General features: G+C 36.3%; 1 long non-coding RNA gene across 1 annotated transcript; it reads right to left on the bottom strand.

Annotated features, from left to right (window-relative positions):
• Positions 1-1,481: 1,481 nt before the first annotated feature.
• Positions 1,482-18,687, bottom strand: LOC118258687 (uncharacterized). Its single transcript, XR_004781867.2, has 3 exons — positions 18,559-18,687; positions 6,547-6,733; positions 1,482-1,569 (listed from the first exon to the last, which is right to left on the bottom strand). It is a non-coding gene; the product is annotated as an uncharacterized LOC118258687 (long non-coding RNA).
• Between the last annotated feature and the right edge of the window lie 223 nt (positions 18,688-18,910).

The raw sequence follows: 18,910 nt of genomic DNA, 5'->3' as shown, positions 1-18,910 counted from the left end.
GCCTACTTGTAAATATTACTACTTAATGTTTAATCTGAAATTATCTGTACATGCCCACATAAATTAAATTAATAAGAACCCATTGTCCTCTTTTCAAAATACCAAATACTACTATCCAACATATGCATGGATTTCTGTTACATCTAGAATACACAGCCTTTTTAAAAAGCATATATACTGTACAAATGCTAGTGAGCAAAATACTAAGGACATGGGCAAGTTATTGTGTGTTCTTCCCAGTCTTCCTGACTGTCATTCTAAATGCAATGTCTGAAAATTTTTGGTAGCTCTATACATCTTTAATTGAATCAAATGTATTTCCAAAAAATCTGTTCAACCAGCACAAATGACATGTTGATCTGGAAAAGTCGAAGACTGAACGAGGTCAGGGACTGAATTATCCCATTTGCCCCTGAATAACTTAATCTCTCTCTCTGTTCAGACCACATTGGATTATAAGGTCAAAGCAGAGTGAGGAATCTTTAGAAGCATTTCTCCAAGCTCCCCAAAAATAGAATCTGTTATTTTGTGCGCCGCAAACTGGAAGATCAGTTTCAGCAATTAAATGTTTACTCTGTTACCTTGTCTAAGAAAAAAAAAATACTGGTACTCATGCTAATTTGAACAAAACCATTAAAAAGAAAGTATCATCCTATATATCTATATCTGCTGTTGTAGTAAAATATTTACATCCAAACTGCACTCAAACCAGCTATATTAGGATAGTTTGCCTTTAAAAAAAATTATAGAGATGGTTATTTTCTGACATAGAACAAGCTCGCTTTGCTCCATTTAACCTTTGCAGTATGAAGGTGATTATACTTTCAGGACTTAACTTGGATATTTCTGAAGAAATATATTCGGTATGGCTGGGATACTTTTCCTGTGTTTTGAAAAGAAACAGGTTTAATTATCCAATCATCCTATATAACTTAAAATAGAAAATAATATATAAAAATTTTTATTTCCCTTTTTAAATAGACAAGCAGTACTTAAAGGAAACTTTACATGTGTTTGAAATATCTGAAACCAAAAGCAGCCTTGCTATGTATCTGGCAGTTGCCAAACAATTATTTTTTGGCAAAAAATTTAAAGTTCTATCTATATCTATCATCTTTCATTTCCCTTGTCTGTTGAACTCAGCTTTAATAGATACAAATATACAAAATAATCCAAATTAGAAAAAGAAATCTTGCGTAAGTATCTCAAACAGTACTTTCTGCAGGACCTCTGATGGAGTCAAAATATGTATTTCACCTTGCTCGGAAATAACCTACATAGGAGTCCACTAGCATTAGAATGACTTGCTGCCTTGCTTACAAAAGTGTTGTTTGTATGTCTGAGGATTTTTTTAATGAGAAGGTGAGACTAAGCAAGCAGGCAATAATATTTTGATAAACTTAACCATCTTTTCATCACTTTTTAAAAGGCCTAGTATTACTATTTACTGTCACAGAAACTAAATGAGTCCTTGCCTGTAACATCAGCTGCCATCAATGCTTCTGCTCGGATGACCTTCACCTGAAGAAATCCCACGTCCTTCATGTTATGGAACATCCTCATTGGACTCTAAAAAACCATAATAAGAAATACAATTCTAGATTGCAAAAAAGACAAAATGAAAGCAATGTTGGTAGCTTCTTCCCTCTCCCAAATATAAGTTAGTGTAATTCTAACATATTCACGCTTTTAATTATTATTTTCTGCAAAACATGCAGTTGTTGGTGTTTCTTTCAGTATTTTGCAACTTTAACTTACCAATCAAAAACACAAAGGAAAAATTATAATATAAATGATTAAATATGCTAATTCTACTGACTTAATCCCCCTAATAGCACATAAACAACTCTCCATCACAATTGTAAATTACATCAATGTATTAACAAAATTAATACAAACATTTCATCTCCCTGAATACTTTTGTGAAATCTGTGCTCATGTTTTCCCTTTGAAGGCTCCAAGAATATTTTGAACAGTGACTTAGGACCAGTATCAATTTCATTGTTCTTGATCATTATATGTAAGCCTGTATGCAGCATATATGCAGCAAATAATATGAGCAAAAACAATCAAAAGAGGATTCTAGCAATTTAACACTTTTCATAATAAACACAGGCAATAAAAGATTGAAAAAAAATGAATGAGAAGATAATTTTAATTACACAGCAAAAAAGGGTTTACTTTCTTTTTTTTTTAACCATCAGTTTCTGCAGTATCTACATATATTAAAAAAGGAAGAAAAATTAAAAAGCAGAGTAACAATTGCATTTACTCATCCTACATAGTTATATAAAGCTGCTTGGAAGCTGCATTCTGTTTTTTCAAATGACCAAATGTAACAAACTGGGGGTATTGTAGCAGCTAGGCATGGTATGCCAAAATTTTAAGCTCCAACTTTGAACGTAATTTAAAAGTTGCAGAACTTCAAATGCTGGTACATCGAATTCAATTTTGATTTTGCAATCAATTAATAGCAAATACGACGTTAACATTTAGTTTCTTCATAACCTATGGGAAGAACTCCAAAAGAGGAAACTAAAATTAGATTTTTAAATCCATTTTAAATTATAATCATATGTGGCCTAATTTTGGGTTACTTTTGCAAGTCCTGTTCATAAATGCTAGCTGGTACATTTATTTCTAAACATTTTAGCATCTGAAAAAAATGCGAATAGTTCCCGTGGCCATTTCTAATATTTTAATTAGGTATGTGAAGGTATGTTAGCAGGTGAAACCTTTTTTACTGCTTATTATAATGTCTAGATTTCTAGAATATGCAACCACCAGGTAAACACCAGGTCAACAATTCTGAAATTTATTATGAAGTCAAAACTGACTATTAAGGACAACCACAATAACAACACTTATCTAAAAATCACAGCTGCTGCTTAAATGCAATATTAAATGTCGCAAAAATTTGATGCATAGATAAAATCCTTTCAAACATTAGACATATAATATACATCTCCCTCTTTCTGTCAATAAGGCATTCTAACAGCCCGATCACAATCTGATATTAATTTCAGAAGCCCCAACTGACTATTTATTGTTTACAGTGAAGGTTTGTCCTTAGTATCCTGACCTGAGGAACCCAGTTAAGCGCAGTACCACATGTGCAACGTACTTACAAATATGCATGTATGTCATCACAGGAAAATGGTTGATAATTTTTATTTGTTTTTAATAGGTTTATAATGAGAAATAGGGTTTAAAAGTACTGACGGTGAACTTTAATCAGCACACACTCAACCCTCTGCTTGTGTGCTTACATGCAAGCTGAAAGTGGCAGAGGTGGTGGTACAGATAGCAGTGTTATAATTCAAATCCACGCTGGCACCATCTCTCATTTACTTCAATAATGATCGAGGTTTGGAAGCTCCTTATCAGAGCTCGTACTGCAACAGAGATAATTCTGTTCTAATACCATGATGAAAGTGAAAGGACTTAACAAACAGGTTTTCACGTTTTACGTGTTTCACGATGACTGAAACGAACACCTAGCTTCAAAAAGAAAACAAAGCAAAAACAAAACAAAATAAAACACCAGACAAACACAGACCAGGACAAAAAACTGCTGCCTTTCCTGCAATGCTGTACATCCTTCCCTCTCCAAATTTCACCCAGCAAATTGCATGTTCTGCAAAAAGGCACTGGTACAGTATTCCACTTTGCTACCTTTGTTAACATCCCACAGAATAATTATTTTTGAACTTTAGTTCCGGCAAGTCAGCTAGTTTAGATTACGTGCATCCCGTGACAGTGGAGACTAGTGAAAATGTATACAGCGCTACTGCACAGACTCTGGGAGAAGCAAATGACTTTAATACGTTAATTTAAACACATAACTTTAAGTAATGATTTATCAGATTATATTGTCTTCTTATTTATGATTATTGTTGAAGGCCTCAAAAACCTATGGTTTCTGAAGCCTGAAATTTCCATAGCAGAGGAATCTGTGATTTGCAGTGAATCTTTTCAGCCCTCAATAGATGGGAAAAGATTGAAATGCTCTGGAGATGAGTCCTCTTTATTTTTTTAATGAAAGGCTGTATAATATATTTTCTGTATGGCTGCAGCAGCTGTCACGGAGAGCATCTCAGTTCAGCTCTATTATGGGAGAAGCAATACCCCATCCTATGGCATCGAGATACACTGAGGGGCCAGTACTGATTGACAGCTTGTCACCATGACGTCTTATTCCATCTCTGTTATGGAGAAAATTAATGTCACACCACCAGCCTTATGACTCGCTGTCATCTTAGAACTGCTCACCTTTTATCAATGCTCTAAATAACATTTCAAGCCCATCGTCTCACGGTGGACAATCTGGTCAAGGGACATTAAATCGGATGACTGTGAAATGTCATAATAAAAATGGAATGCTAACAACTTCTTCTCTAAACTAGCTCCTCTGGTTTTTAAACTGTGACAAGGGGGACCATAGGTTCAGCACACCCGTTCTGAAAAGGTCATACAATCTCTCTTGGTCTGTACCCATTAATGCGCCCCCCTCCTCACCCCAAAAGGAATTAATCTTTTCAGACAATTGTGGTAAAATAATGGTTCAAACAGTAATGCCTGTTTAATTTGTAAGGCTCTGATGTTCAGCTACAAATGGTTAAATGACAGTAATAGAGTCATTTTCCAAGGCTATTTGATCTGATGGCAAGGTCAGCTCATTAACTGTTTTTGGCTGCGGAAAGGGTGCAAAATACATTTCTCAAATGGAAGCTGGATTTTTTTAAGAACACAAAAAATAAGGTCCAAAATACAGCCCACGAATGGGAAGAGTGCATCTTGGTAACTGCAGAGTCCTTCTGTCTATCAGTTTTGAAGCAGAGATATGAATACCAAAGATAAATCAAACATCAGTGAAAATAAACTATTTGAATTTTCTTAATCCTTGCCATTTCTTTCTGCTGCTGTCTACAGGTCATTTAAATTAAAAAATGTAGGATTTTTCAAAAGGTCTATCGATTCTATAATTTTCAAAAACACATAATGAGAAACTCATACTTCTGCAGTAAGAACATCTTCCAAAGACACAAATATTTTCAAATGCATACATTAATGTAAGTACAAGAAAAGACACAAATCCATGAATATTTAAGCAATGGAAATAAATAGATCAATCTTATTCCACATAATTATGCTTTACACTGGGGACTAAATCTCAAAAAAATGAGAATTTAGGAAAACTGATTAATAATACACAGTCACAACATGTTGCTATACTGCTTCTAAATTATCAAAACCATCAGTATCACTCAACTCCCATCGTTATCATCACACACAAAATAATCCATAGAAATGTGGTATTGTTACACTTGGTAGCTAGAAGTATGTCACCTCAAAAACGTATCCACCAGAAATTTATTATATAAAGATCCATTCTGACAACCACAGGCTGTCTTGGTGGCTTCCTAAATGTGAAATAATTCTCTTAATTGTAATTATTTTTCAAAGATTTTGCAAAATACCTTAGCTCTCAGTTGGTTTAGGAATATTATGTTTAGCCTCACTAAGTCACCTCTATTAAACTGTGTTTATGATAACACTATTGGTGTATGAGTTGTACAAGCATTAGCAGACAGCTGATTCAGGGGAGATAGCCAGAATAAATTTGCTGAAGCGCACATACTGCTAATCTGTTTGAAGAATACTGTACAGCATTAGTACCAGCACTTCACGTTATCTGCACAGACTGATAAGGTACATCTTTATTAAATTCTGTATTGAAAGGATGTCAGTCATGGAATACGAATATTTTAAAATCTAAAAAAAAATTAAGCGGCTCTTTGTTAGTCAGAGCTTGGTTTAATGGCTGAGTGTCTAGAGAAGCCTTTCTAAACACCTGGCAGCATTGTACAATAAAAGCTTTGTAATTTTAAGTGGAAATAGCTTTTTTTTTTTTCCCTCCTTTCTCTGTGTGTAGTGAGACAGTTACTTTTAGTGATTCAGGCATTAACAAATGCTGGAGTAAGAGCTCCCCTCTCTGTTGCTTTGATAAAATTGCACAGATGCTGTGTAATGTGAGGATGCTGGGAAATGAAAATAATTTGCTGCAGAATATTTTGAAATGGAAATAATATTTGAAACAATTATTTGATGATATAAAATGCTACTTCAGCCTCTTATGTACAGTTAAAAATTTCTTTCTCTTTAGTCAAAGCTTAAAAACCCCAGACTATTGGCACTTCAAATCAGTTGGCATAAACACCCACCAGAAACTGTGCAGCCACTACATAACTTCTTAGTTTTCTCGCACTTGGTAAAAACGATCTGCAAGGCAAACTTCTTTATGTCACGGAGTCAAATGAAATAGCTCAATTACTAAGGTAAAAAATACCTTACTGTACAAAGAGGATTTGCAGCCTTCCTGATGCTACTTGTTTTAGCTGCAATAATATTAATGACTAGTTTAAATGACTGCCAGAGGCTGAATGTGATAAGGATGTAAGAGATATATTTGGACTTTTCTCCCTAATACTTATTATTCATATAAACAACCATTTTGCAAACAGAGGGCAAAAGAGAACTCCATACATATCTCTTCAGTATTTCCTCCCGCTCCTTTGGGTCCTCCAGGGAGTTGACAGAGAGGTCAGAGATAGTGACTGCAGCTGAGGCTGTCAGAGTGACCAGCAACACCAGGTATCCCTCTCCTTCCTCCAGGGGCATCTCCAGCTTGTGAGTTTGCTCTTTACTTAGGGTTGACAGGTCGACCTGGCACCTAGAAACAAACATTTTTCATCAGCCTGCGGTTTTCTTCACATTAAGCAACAGCACGCTGGCTTACTGGCATTCAGCTGGACAAACAAACAAACAAAGACAAATCCATAGGAATTCCTTCCAGCTTCTGAAAGGATTTCTCTTCAGTTTCAGCCCATGCTGCTTGCTTGTTAGCTGTTTTTTCAAAGATGCAACTTGTTATGCATGTGAATAATAGAAATATTGATTAAAAAAAAAACAAACACAGGAAGCAAGGTTGTCTAAAATGCATTAATTGAGTTCCAGTCAAAGAGAATTTTAAAAAATCATATTCAGATGCAAATTTTACTTTTCAATTTTGCCTCTTGTATAAATCTTAAAATGTAAGTTTTGATATGAATGTTTTCAATACCATTCATCCAACAACAGTAAAAGTCCCCTCTAACAAAAAAGAAAAAATAAAATCTGTGTGGACTTAATTGTGATGGAGTCAACATGACTGAACATAGAAAAGCACAACTTGAGCACCACCCAAGGCTCAGCTCTCTTGCAGTTAGCTGTGAACGGCTCAGGGTCAAAGCTTCATGCAAGCAGCCAGGATAAAATTTGATGCCACAAGCCCTTATATAACAAGATGTCTCATGTTGTAATGAGCAGGGACTGCTTATAACTGCACAAATAGTGGCTGAAGCCAATCCACCCTGCTTGATCCCTCCCTGAATAACCCTGGCTGCATGGGATACACCATACACTGAACTAATGAAGAATGGCTCCATACGTGCTAGGCAGCAGAAATACCTTTGCAAGTGTTGAAACATCTTTAAAAATAAAAGATAGAACTATGAAGGAAAAGCTAACAAGGAGCTGACCAGAAACTTTTAATTAAAACCATACCTTACAGTCAGTAAATATGTACTCTGTACGTACCTTAGAAGTATTAATATTTTAACATGTATACTTCACAAGTTTCAACTTTCCTAGATTGCAACCCTGAATGCGTATAAAAAATTCAATGCCTGTATCAACTCATAGAATCAATAAGGTTGGAAAAGACCTTCAAGATCATGTAATGCCATTTCTCAATGTACAGGAATTTCTGTGAAAAAGCACTTTTAGGAATACTTCCACTTATAGCATCTCTTAGTAGTGTTTTGCCAATACATTACTCTGAATAAAAACAAAAACAATATCAAAGTAAAGCGTATGAATACATTCCATACTTAGTTAAACAACCAAATAGTCTACTTTTAACAGTGATTATTTAATGTGACAAGCACATGTTCTATATGCCACTCTCACTAAGCTAAACATCTAGCAAACTCTTTTCATAAAATGTCAATTGATTTTGAAGAGAAAGATAATGTGGTGACCGCAGGGCCAATAAACTGAGAAAAAGGTGGCAGACATGAATAAATAGGCATTTAAGGATAGGAAATAGCCAATTATCAGAATAAATGCATCCTCATAAAATAGGCACTATGCAATCACAGGCAGATTAGATTTGCTACAGGAAAATTTTCTTTTAATTTTTTAAAAAACATTTACTGTCTGTGTAGCTGTCAAAATTAAACTACTGCAAAGCTCATATAGTAACAAGTTTCAATTATTTTACAATAAGAAAATTTCTAACTGACATAGCTCTCTGAGTTTTATGTTTACCGTTTATTTTGAACTCTTTGGAAGATAAGATGTTAGAAATGAAATTAAGGAAAAACAAAAGCTGTTGCTGTCAGTGTAGGTTCACAGTCAATCTGAGTTTCACACGTGCACATAGGCAGTCAGATTTTTGTTTAGGCCACGGTGAGGAGTATAATGCTCTCCTTAAGATAATAAATATTATGATCAAATGTTAAAAGTAGGAGTAGGTTAAGATGCCTCTAGTGTTAAATATTCTTAGATTGTTTGCAGAGATATTTTTGAGGAATATCTGTTTTGAAATAAACTATCTCTGTAACCTTAACCAATAATCATTGGAAGGACCGTTTAAACTCTCTTAAGAGCAAGTAAAAGAATCAGAAAGCCATTACAATATAAGTAATGCAGAAATAATCCACCCCTCACTCAAAAATAGAAAACGAATGCTACCTGCACTCCAACAAAAAACCCAAACACCTACAAGCATCATAAAAATGTAGTGACTGTAAAATTATAGTGTTTCTGTCAGAGCTACAAGCTCCAATGCCTTGAGTTCACGAAGTTACAGCACTCTTTGTGCTGCAACTATTAGTATGTGTTATTTCTTATTTAGGCTAAAATAAATTGAAAATCTGATTTTACCTGTACATTTTTCCTGTAAGTATAAAAATATTTGAAATAGCACCATATTTAAGAGAGACTTACAAAGAAATATGTCTCTGTGTCTTTTTGATAGATCTCTGTGAACAATCACCAGCTAGTTATTTCCTAATATCATACAGAGAGGTAGGAAGTGTCTTGGAAACAACTTCTAGTGAAGGCCTTAATCATTTTACAAGAAAAATATTCTCAGAATGGCCCACAGATAATTTGATAAAAACCTGAGATTATTCCATCAAGGAACGGCACCACTGTGCTTTATGGAAATCCCAGTTAAGAGCACCAATGTCCTTACTAAGTCAGATGAAGCACATTGCTCATTCTGTGCCACATCCCCTGCTCTGGGTGACACTTTGCAGGAGATACAACTTGCATGCACCTAACTCACAGGAAGTGCGGATGGAGCTTTAGGCGTACGGCAAATGCATTGGCAGCACATGCACTGGAGTCCAAAGATGAAGGAAAAAGCAAATAGAAACATTCCAATTTACACTGCTAGAAAAATTGTGATCTTTCCCATTAATAGTTGAGTTTTTCCTGGGGGGGGGAAAAATCAACTTTGTTTTTTCTTACACAAAATTTTCCTGCAACATTTGTTGTTGTTGTTAGATCTGTTTTTTGTTCTCACTAGATCTTTGCATGGGAGCAAAACAATGAAGGAAGCTTGTTTTCAGTAAGACATTGTCTAAGCTGTAATCTTATCCTAGAATAACTAACACCAGTAGGAAAACCTACAAAACTTTTTTGATTCAATTTACCTGCAAAAACTAGAATTCACAAAATACTTTTCAAGATTTAACAGTGTTGGAAAGTTCAGGATGAACATTAAATTTTAAGACAATGATTTATAATCAAGACAAGCATGGGAGATGCTAAATACAAAGTTGTGCATAACCAAGATCACATACCTGTATTCCAAGCTTTAAAGCTCACTTTTACATCAGTTAAGATGTGCTTTTAGACACATTTGTCACCTACAAGTGTTTCCATGGAGAACAAAGATGGTTTGAGGATGAAGGTGAACTTGAATGCTACCAGAAAGTGCTGCAGAACAAGCAGGGCAGTGGTAGGAATTTTTGTCTTTTATTCTCCACTGAGGACCATGAAAAATTACAGACATTTTCAGAAGACCATAAGTTGCATATAGCTGGAGTCACATTGAAAACTGGAGATAATACCAATTTTTGGAGAATTCAGTCTTCATGACATTATTATCACATGCTGCTGGTGACAGGAAAAGTTTACCTCTGGTGATGAGGCCAGCATGAAGAACTATAGCAAAAATAGCCATTACCTCTGCAGACAGATTTTCAAGCATGACTATAAATCACCTTTCAGTAAATTTTAGCTTTTAGGGTAATTAGAGTATTCTGCATTATACCGCTGCCCCATGTTATGTGGTCCCTTCAGTGCACAACTATGACAATGCTGAAAGTGCTGGGAAGGGACAACTGAACATGCACTTGGGTAGCTGACATGTTCAGAAACAGAGATACATCTTCCCAAATACCTTCCTCATCAGCTCTGCACATGAACATTACCAGACGCCACGTGGATCTGGATTTGCAGGCCTTGAGACATGAGAAGGGAGGAAAAAAATCATGTAAGTGCCTCAAGCTCACACACCGGAGTGTGATAGGTAAGTAGCAGCTGAGACATGGTGCAACTCCCAGAAAGAGGATTTGAAGATTTAAGGGGAATGCACCACTTCCTCTGAACATGTCTTCAGTGTGTGTTAATTACCCAAAATGTTAGAAATAGGAATTTCTGATTTATTTTTAATTTGAACGTATCTGGCTTTTGTTCTTTTTATGCCTTTCTCTACTATGTTAAAAAAAGCCATTGGTACCCTGTATTTTCTTCAGGTGAAGGTACTCATATACCATAATCATATCTCTTCCTGATCTTCCTTTTGATATGCTAAACACCACCAGCTCCCTATATATTTCCTTGGAACACATCTCCTACAGCCCTCAAATGACTTTTTGTAACTTTTCTGATCCAGTGAAATTCTCCTGCATCCTTTTTAAAGTGTGGAAACCAGAACTATATGTAGTATTTTATTATCAGCAGGTCTAAGAGGCAAAAATCACCTCCCCTCTCTAGTTCTAACAGAACCTGGAATGTAAGACCGCTTTGGCACCCTGGTGAAATATCCTTGCTAATGAATGAAATACAAAGGTAGCGACATGATATAGAAGGCCTCTTAAAAGCCAGGTGGCCAGGCAAGGGAGAGACAGCAGATAGCGAGATCATTTTCTCACATGACAAAATAAAGCATAAAAGAGGAATTGGCACAATCCTAAGTGATAGGGACAGAAAAGCACCACTTGGCTACAACCCAGGCAACTTAATTATCGTCACGACTTGTTCAGAAAGACAGCCTTTTAACTCCACTGTGATCCAGGTCTATGCTGCTCCAAAGGATGCCAAGGAGAGGAAACTGTGCAATTCTGTAATTAGAACTGAGCTGGCCACACATCAGAAGAAGCGAGGCACGAACTGCTACAATTTGCGAGACTCCGTAGCCTTTATGAGCAGAGTAAAATGTTCCAGTAAAACCAGGAAACAAACGGAGAGCGGAAATTCTGCAAGGCAGCAACAGAAAATGATAGGGCTCAAAAAGACAGGACTGCAGTTACATGAAGTTCTTGGAGGAACCAGAGTGTGGCATTTTTAAGCACAGAGATAATGAGAAAGAAATAAAACTACAGACCCCACGCTGTGCTTGTCATAGGTGATGGAGAGAGGCGGTAGACTGAAAACCAGGAAAGTTCCCCAAGGAGCTGGAGGCGGCACCTCAGCTAAGTAGGACACCGACGGCAGGGGAGCTCGGGGTGCTGGATGAGATCCCCAGGATGGTTGCAGATGGCTGCAGACCTCGGCAGGACCCGAGGAAACGGTAAGCCGGTCTGGATAATGGAAATATGAGAGCCCCACCAAGCACAGGGCAACCTCGCTGGTCACTAAGCTATACCTGAATGCAGGCAAGTATTTATGGCTTGCTAAAAAAAATATGGGCCGTGCCACAAAATCCCATTGATGGATTTTGGAATGACAGATGAACATTTTCCTAAGCATAACTCTTCGCCATAACACTACAGATTTACGTTTGAAATTGTGTAGACAAAAAGAAGTACTTGCGGATGTTTTATTATGTCCTATATCATCCTCACAGCACAGCCATGCACTACAGACACGCAGTGTTAGCACTGTCATCACTGTAATTTCTTCGCATCAAAATTAACACTTTCCTTTGCTAAACCATTCTTTTGCTTTAAGAAACATTGATTTTTCCTGCTTGGTTCTCCCCTCACTAGCTGGTCCAAACAACTTTGCATGATCTTCCACGTGGCTCCAATCTGTCTTCTAGAAACTCTCAAAAACCCTTATCAACACTACTAATTTTCTTCATATTTACAGTCAGGGCCCCCATATCTAGGTAGCCATTTTAGTTTTCCTTCTCCCTTCCTCTCATTTCTTAGCTCTTACCTCATACAGTAATGTAAATTTCCATATGCAGGACCTTAAGGGCCAGAAGAAGGATCTACAAAGATAGCCAGTTTGTGCGCAGCATTCTGTATCTCAGTTAACACGTTCACCAGTACTACTAATTTTGCAAAAGTACATGGCAATAACAAATGTCAATAAAAACTGTGAGCAATAAAATACCTGGTAAGAGAAATTTAATTAAGATTTCATTAAAGACAAAGATGACCCTTTCTTGCTTTTTAGCAGAACAGCAATGTCTCTGCACTGTTACGTGCAGCTAAAATGTGCGGAGATAGTAATAAGTAAGGAGTGGAATACCTGATGGCCAGATTTTGAAATGCACTATTTACCCTTTGAAAACAATCACAAATGGAGATGGCTCAGCACATCTCAGGATTTGTCAAGGGCAGGCCTGACAGAAACATTTTTAGATGTTAATGCTTCTGGCAAAACCTTCATTTTACACAGAGAAATACATCTGCAATGATTTAACTTTAGTCATCATGTATAATCAACAAACTATTATACACACAGTCTGTTGGTTGTGTGCTTGTCTGTGTTTACACAGAATTGCTGTGTAATTCACATGTGCACACAGATCAAAACTCACACTACAATAGAATATTAAACAATAGATTTAAACTTTGAAAATAAAATTCGCCTCCAAAGTTACTGCAACGTGCAGACTTTTTCAAACAACCATGTAAAAAATAATAATAAAAAAAGCTGAAATACCACCATAATAAAGTGCTATTTACAAATCCAGAAAAATCCATTTTGTCTCCATAGAATTCTGCGAAATTTAAAAATTCACCAGTTTCAATACAGAGGCTGCACACAGACATTGACACCTACTATTCAAAGCTTCTTTGTCGGGCAACAGTATTTAAAAAAGAAAGTTGTCAGTATTTTAATATAAATTACAGTCTCCACATCTTTAGAAAAAAATGACAAAGCAATATTCACAGTAGCACATTTAGTGTCCTTCACTTAACTTTATGTGCACGCTGCAGTACCAATACACAGCTGAACAGCACAACTAAGTTCTCTGCTGATAATATTCAGTCTGCCATAGTGAAATTATATAAATTTGGGTGGAAAAATAAAACTGAAAAGACATAAATATTTTATATAAAAATCCCACTTCGGTATAGAACTCTGAGCAGTATATCACTCTGTTTTCAGATTAATAATGCAGCAGTATAGCTCTCATTGTGCTTCTGTTTATGTGCACCCAAAAAACCCTCTATAGCTTCACTATGATGAAAAAATTAAACAGACAAAACATAGCCGATTAGCTGTTGAAAAAAAAAATCAAAATGATTCATTTTCAGTATTGTAACTCTGGATTCACAACATCCATTTTAAGAGGACGAAATTAAATAAATATTATAAGGTGTGTACCCATATACACAAACACAAAAACGGTTTGAATTTTAATGACAATGTTCAGAAAAATTATGGAACATATCTCACTTTTCTACAGATATAGTTAATACATAGCTTTAATGAATATAAAATACAGAAGGTCTTCTGCTGTTCTTCATTTGCATCAGGTTTGATAAAAGATAGTAACATCTATAAATACTGATGAAAATAGATTTAGATGAAGTCTACAGTAATTTCCTGGCATAAGATATGAGTGAAAGTTAATGTCATTTTAAAGATAAACACGCATTTTTCATACCAATAAATAATGCTATAAATCCTGCTGTACTGGGTTGCAAATAACTTCAGCTGAAAAAACTGCATGACATGGGATTTACTTATCCTGTATGTTCACAGAAACAACTTGTTCTCTGACAGCACTCATTCTTGGCAATTTATTGCAGCTGTCAGCAGCCAATTTGTTCAGATTACTGCTATGCATAGAGGTGTAACAATCATGAGGATTTATTAGCTGATTATCGTAAAGGTGACAGTCAGGATCGCCTTCAGAAACACAGATGAAAAGAAAGTTAAATAATTACACGAAGATTAAAATCATTTCACCTTCATTTTGATCGTAGAATTACCTACATAAATGTATCACAGTATGTGTTTTTAATCACAGTAGCATATTGACTCAATATGGAAAAGAAATGATTTACACATAGCAAAAACATGTGAACATTAAACATACTCAGACAGAACACCATACAGACATACCTACGTATTTCTACTTATCAGATGAAGTATTGACTAATACTGCAAGTTCACATGCACATTGGAATGTAAGAAAGCTGCCCCAATGACTTTAAGTGCTGGTGCTTTCCAAAAAAAAAAAAAAAAGGGCATTTCAAGACCTCACATCCTTGGTTCTTGACTTTTTTTGTTTGTTTCTTTGAATGATCTTCAGAAGAATGCCAGAATTTAATCCTTCACTCCATGCTGCATGAATCTGTCAGTGTTCCCTTATACAAATCAGCAGATCATCAGAAATATATTTTTCTCAGAGCTTTTGTGTGAGGTCTTTTTTCAGGCTTTTGAAATCTCAAATTAAACACTGAAGTGGTTCTAGGATTTCCTTTTTTGGGGGTTATTCGTAGATGAAAGTTCATAATGCACTACATCCTTTATACTCACATGGATTGTGCATATAGTTGCAACTCAAATTTGACTAACACATAGGGCTCAAAGTTAAGAATGGAAATAAAGCAGTCAGCATCTCACTTTGGGAATCACCGCACCAAACGTGTCTGGGTACCAAGATGAAGACAGAGCTTTATGCTAGTTCTGTGACAGATATATCTTTCTCCTTCTCTGAATTAGGATACCACACTGTCACTCTCACCCTCTTAATACTTTCCTTTTTCTTACAAGCCACTCCTATCCTCCTGTCACGCAGACCCAAAGCCAGAATCTCACTTCCATGTCTCCAGCCTTCTCTTACATCCTTCTTTCATCTTCCTGCCCCCAAAAAAAGATTGCAAACCCAAGCCCTCACAGGCTGAGCACACATGCCATCTCCACTTTGCCATATTCCTGACTTCATCCTGGTTCTCCACAGTGCTCCAAACTAATGATTATGACAATGCATACATGGCCCACAGAATTCTGTGTTCATGACTTCCCAGTTCTTTTATTTCACTGAGGTGCAGCTGACACAAAATATAATTCCAGCAGAAATTATGACATTCTGCTTTGGAACGAAATTTGCAAGTTATGGAAGTTAACATAGAAAGAACACCTCGATTCCAGGGTACTATCAGTGCCACTTTCTGCACGGTTCCTGGAGCTTGTCCTGTGAATCTTCCACTCAGAAGCCCTGACTTGCAGCTGCCCAGTAGGCATCGCGTCTCTCATCCCACCACCACGCATCCACACCAAGGTCGTGGGGGAACTCCTGCTCTCCATCCCCATAATCAGTTTATTTTAGAAACTCTGTTTTTTGGGATGTTGCTCTAACAAGGACACTTCCCGGCAAAGCAGATTGCCCATCTGCATTTTGCACAGGGAATTCTGCTGACCTTCACCCATGCTCTGCAAGCAGTTGAACGTGATAGACAAAAACAAAACAAAACAAAACAACAACAAAAATACATTGTAGATGAGAGATGAAAACTGCTCCTTAGACTTTTTTTATACTGTTTTCTTAACTCAGTCTGCTGTTTCTCTCAATGTGCAGGATCTCTTCAAACAAGCCTGGCTTCTCCCTAACCATACTTTAGCCGGACAGGGCAGTTTCTCAAGAAAAAAATTGTTTTCATTTAATAAAGTTATTTCTGTATAATAGCTACTGCTCAAATATTGTGTAAGAAAGTAGGAAGATCGTAATAAGATGAAATTGATTATTCTCCATCACTGAGACGTGCTAGAACACTACAAGGAAGTCTTTTGTTTCTGTCCTACGTGATGACCTTTCCTGGAACCCGAGCCAAAACACTCAGTTTATTCTATGTGCCTTGAGAGACCTACTCAGACGTTACTCATGGACTAAGACTCGATCTTGCTTTACAAAATTAATATCTATTTATCACAGCACACACACAGAACAAATCTGTAGTGTCTGTACCAAAGCATTTACAGCTTTCAGAGACAGCCTTGAAATAAGAAACTGGGTAAGAGAGGTCCCTGTAAAGCAGAGCTGTCAAGTACTGGTGATTTTTATCCATAGTGATTGGAAGAGTATTAGTGAAGGTGAATATTAAGACCTATTTTTGTATTCAGATTGAGTTTGACAAATGACAAAGATTTTCATGGAAATCTTCACAGAGAAGAATTTGTTTGAAGGTTGCATTATCCAGAGATGTGGTACCATCTCTGGTGAAAACGAGAGAGTGTCTGAAAGGACAAAGTGAACAGGGATTATAAGCATGCTGATAGCAGAAAGGTCACAAAATCAAGCGCAGTGAGATTTTGGGAGAAGTACCACTGATTTTGTTGAAATCAGTTCAATACTGCAGTAGCATTGCAGGTGAGCTTTGTCAGAGGAGCATCTTTTCTAGCATTCATGCTATAGAGGAATTACATCTGTTTGGGTGAATAACAAAACAAGATACTCTCAGGGAGAAATGCTAAAGGCTTCAAGATGTTTTCTTCAAGAGAAGATTTCTCATACTACCACATTTCATGGGCCTGAATAAAATGTAGAAATCGCTTGTTGCTTCCATGATAGCTTCTAGTTACTAAAAAGAAATATACTCAAGCTTAAGACATTATAACTTTCTCAGATATCTGAAAAGCTACCTAAATAGCTTATGTGCCTGAAGTTACACATTTTTCTTCTACTCTAATATCTCTATTGCATTCTTATCTAGGTTTCAAGCACCCTGAAGCAAAACCCATGTCTTTATTTTATACAGTTCTCTTTAAAATACTTTAAACTTAATGTTATAATTACTGATAATAGTAATAATGTAAGTATTGCTTTGAGGTCTGTGTTCTGAAAAGTCCTAAATCAGAACTCCAAAACCCACCATGTTTTGGATAAGAAGGTTAAAGCTAAGCAGAAGATAGAAATGATTTCCAAAGGTTTGCCACATATTGAGACAGGTCCAAATGATTATGTTACTTCAGAAAAATAGTCATTGTTACCCTTTGTGCTGACTGAAATCAAAAAAGGGAAAAGATAGCGATATGAACTTCAAATATAAACATATCACTCCATCCACGTTTCATTGTATAAAATAAAATTGTACCATGCATGCTTTTGAAAAGCTTTTGTCTGATACTAAGGCTGTTTGCTTGCCAAAGACTCTGCATCTATTCTGAATTCCCGCTTGGTAGGAAATAAACACATAATATTATCCAACTGATCTAAAGAAAGCCATTAACTTAAACAGAAGCAGAGAGGAAAAGGTTAGTAGAAACATAACAACATGGACTTCAGAAGCACATAGCTCAGTCTGGAGGATTTCCATTCCTAATTTTAGCTACCCAAAAAAGCAATTCTACTACCTAATAGTATCAACGTCCTAGTGAAAACACCTATAACCAATATTCTAACAATCAAAGTATACAGGATTAATTACTATTTTTATTGTAAATGTATGGATATCTATTAAAATATGATGTAAACACTTTTCAGCTTTCAAAGAAGCACTGTCTTTGTACAGCATCTACAAGCACAAGACAACTAATGCAAATGTCTGAAAACACCTATCATCTTCTGAGACAGTCAGAGGGAGCACAGTCACACAGATTTATACCATTTCTTGAACTGTGAGTAGTCCTTCACAGAATACTCTCATTTCATTCACCAAGTAGACTGAAAAATGAGAACCTCATTTTGGTATTACATTTTTATTACAAGTCATGGGAATTATGCTGGGCGTTGCCACATGGAACCTCCTGCATCTTGATTATAGTTCTAAACATGGGGTTTTCATTTTGGAAAAACTAAGCCTATCAATTGGTAAAAGCTGCCACCTACTGGTCAACACAAATTATTTTACACCACCAAGGTAAAGAATAATGCCAACGCAGCAAATTATACTCTTACTTTGTAAAAAATCCTCCCCCACCTTTGAAAAAAGAAAGGCAAGAACAAATGATCCTAAGAAATAGTTTCAACGGCAAGGTTCATTTTAATCATCTGCTCCCATCCCCAGGGAACTAGAAGGCTGTAATTGCACAAACCTGCCAATAAAATCATCCTTTTTGCCAGCATCTTTGTCCCACACGGTAATATCAATAATTCCACCTCGTTCTTCATAGAGATGAAAGTCAAACTGTTCCCTCCACTGAGGATTCAAAGTTTTTGGCACAATCTGAAAAGAGCAAAAAGAAAGTCATATTGCATTGTGAAGGCAAACTTTCTCTTGAATTTCAAATTTGATCTTTAGAGTCTGTGTTCAGGAAGCATTTTTAAGGTATGAGTATCTCAAGGGCCGAGGATTTAAAAAACAGTAATTAAAAAAGACTATTGGTCAGTTCGTTCATGCTTCTTTGACACCTCATCAACCTCCAAAATCTTGCAGCCTGTCACCTT

Source organism: Cygnus atratus, unplaced genomic scaffold, assembly GCF_013377495.2.
Source record: "Cygnus atratus isolate AKBS03 ecotype Queensland, Australia unplaced genomic scaffold, CAtr_DNAZoo_HiC_assembly HiC_scaffold_111, whole genome shotgun sequence".
Lineage (NCBI taxonomy): Eukaryota > Metazoa > Chordata > Aves > Anseriformes > Anatidae > Cygnus > Cygnus atratus.
The sequence above is the reverse complement of the archived record's forward strand: the minus strand, read 5'-3'. Positions and strand labels throughout refer to the sequence as shown.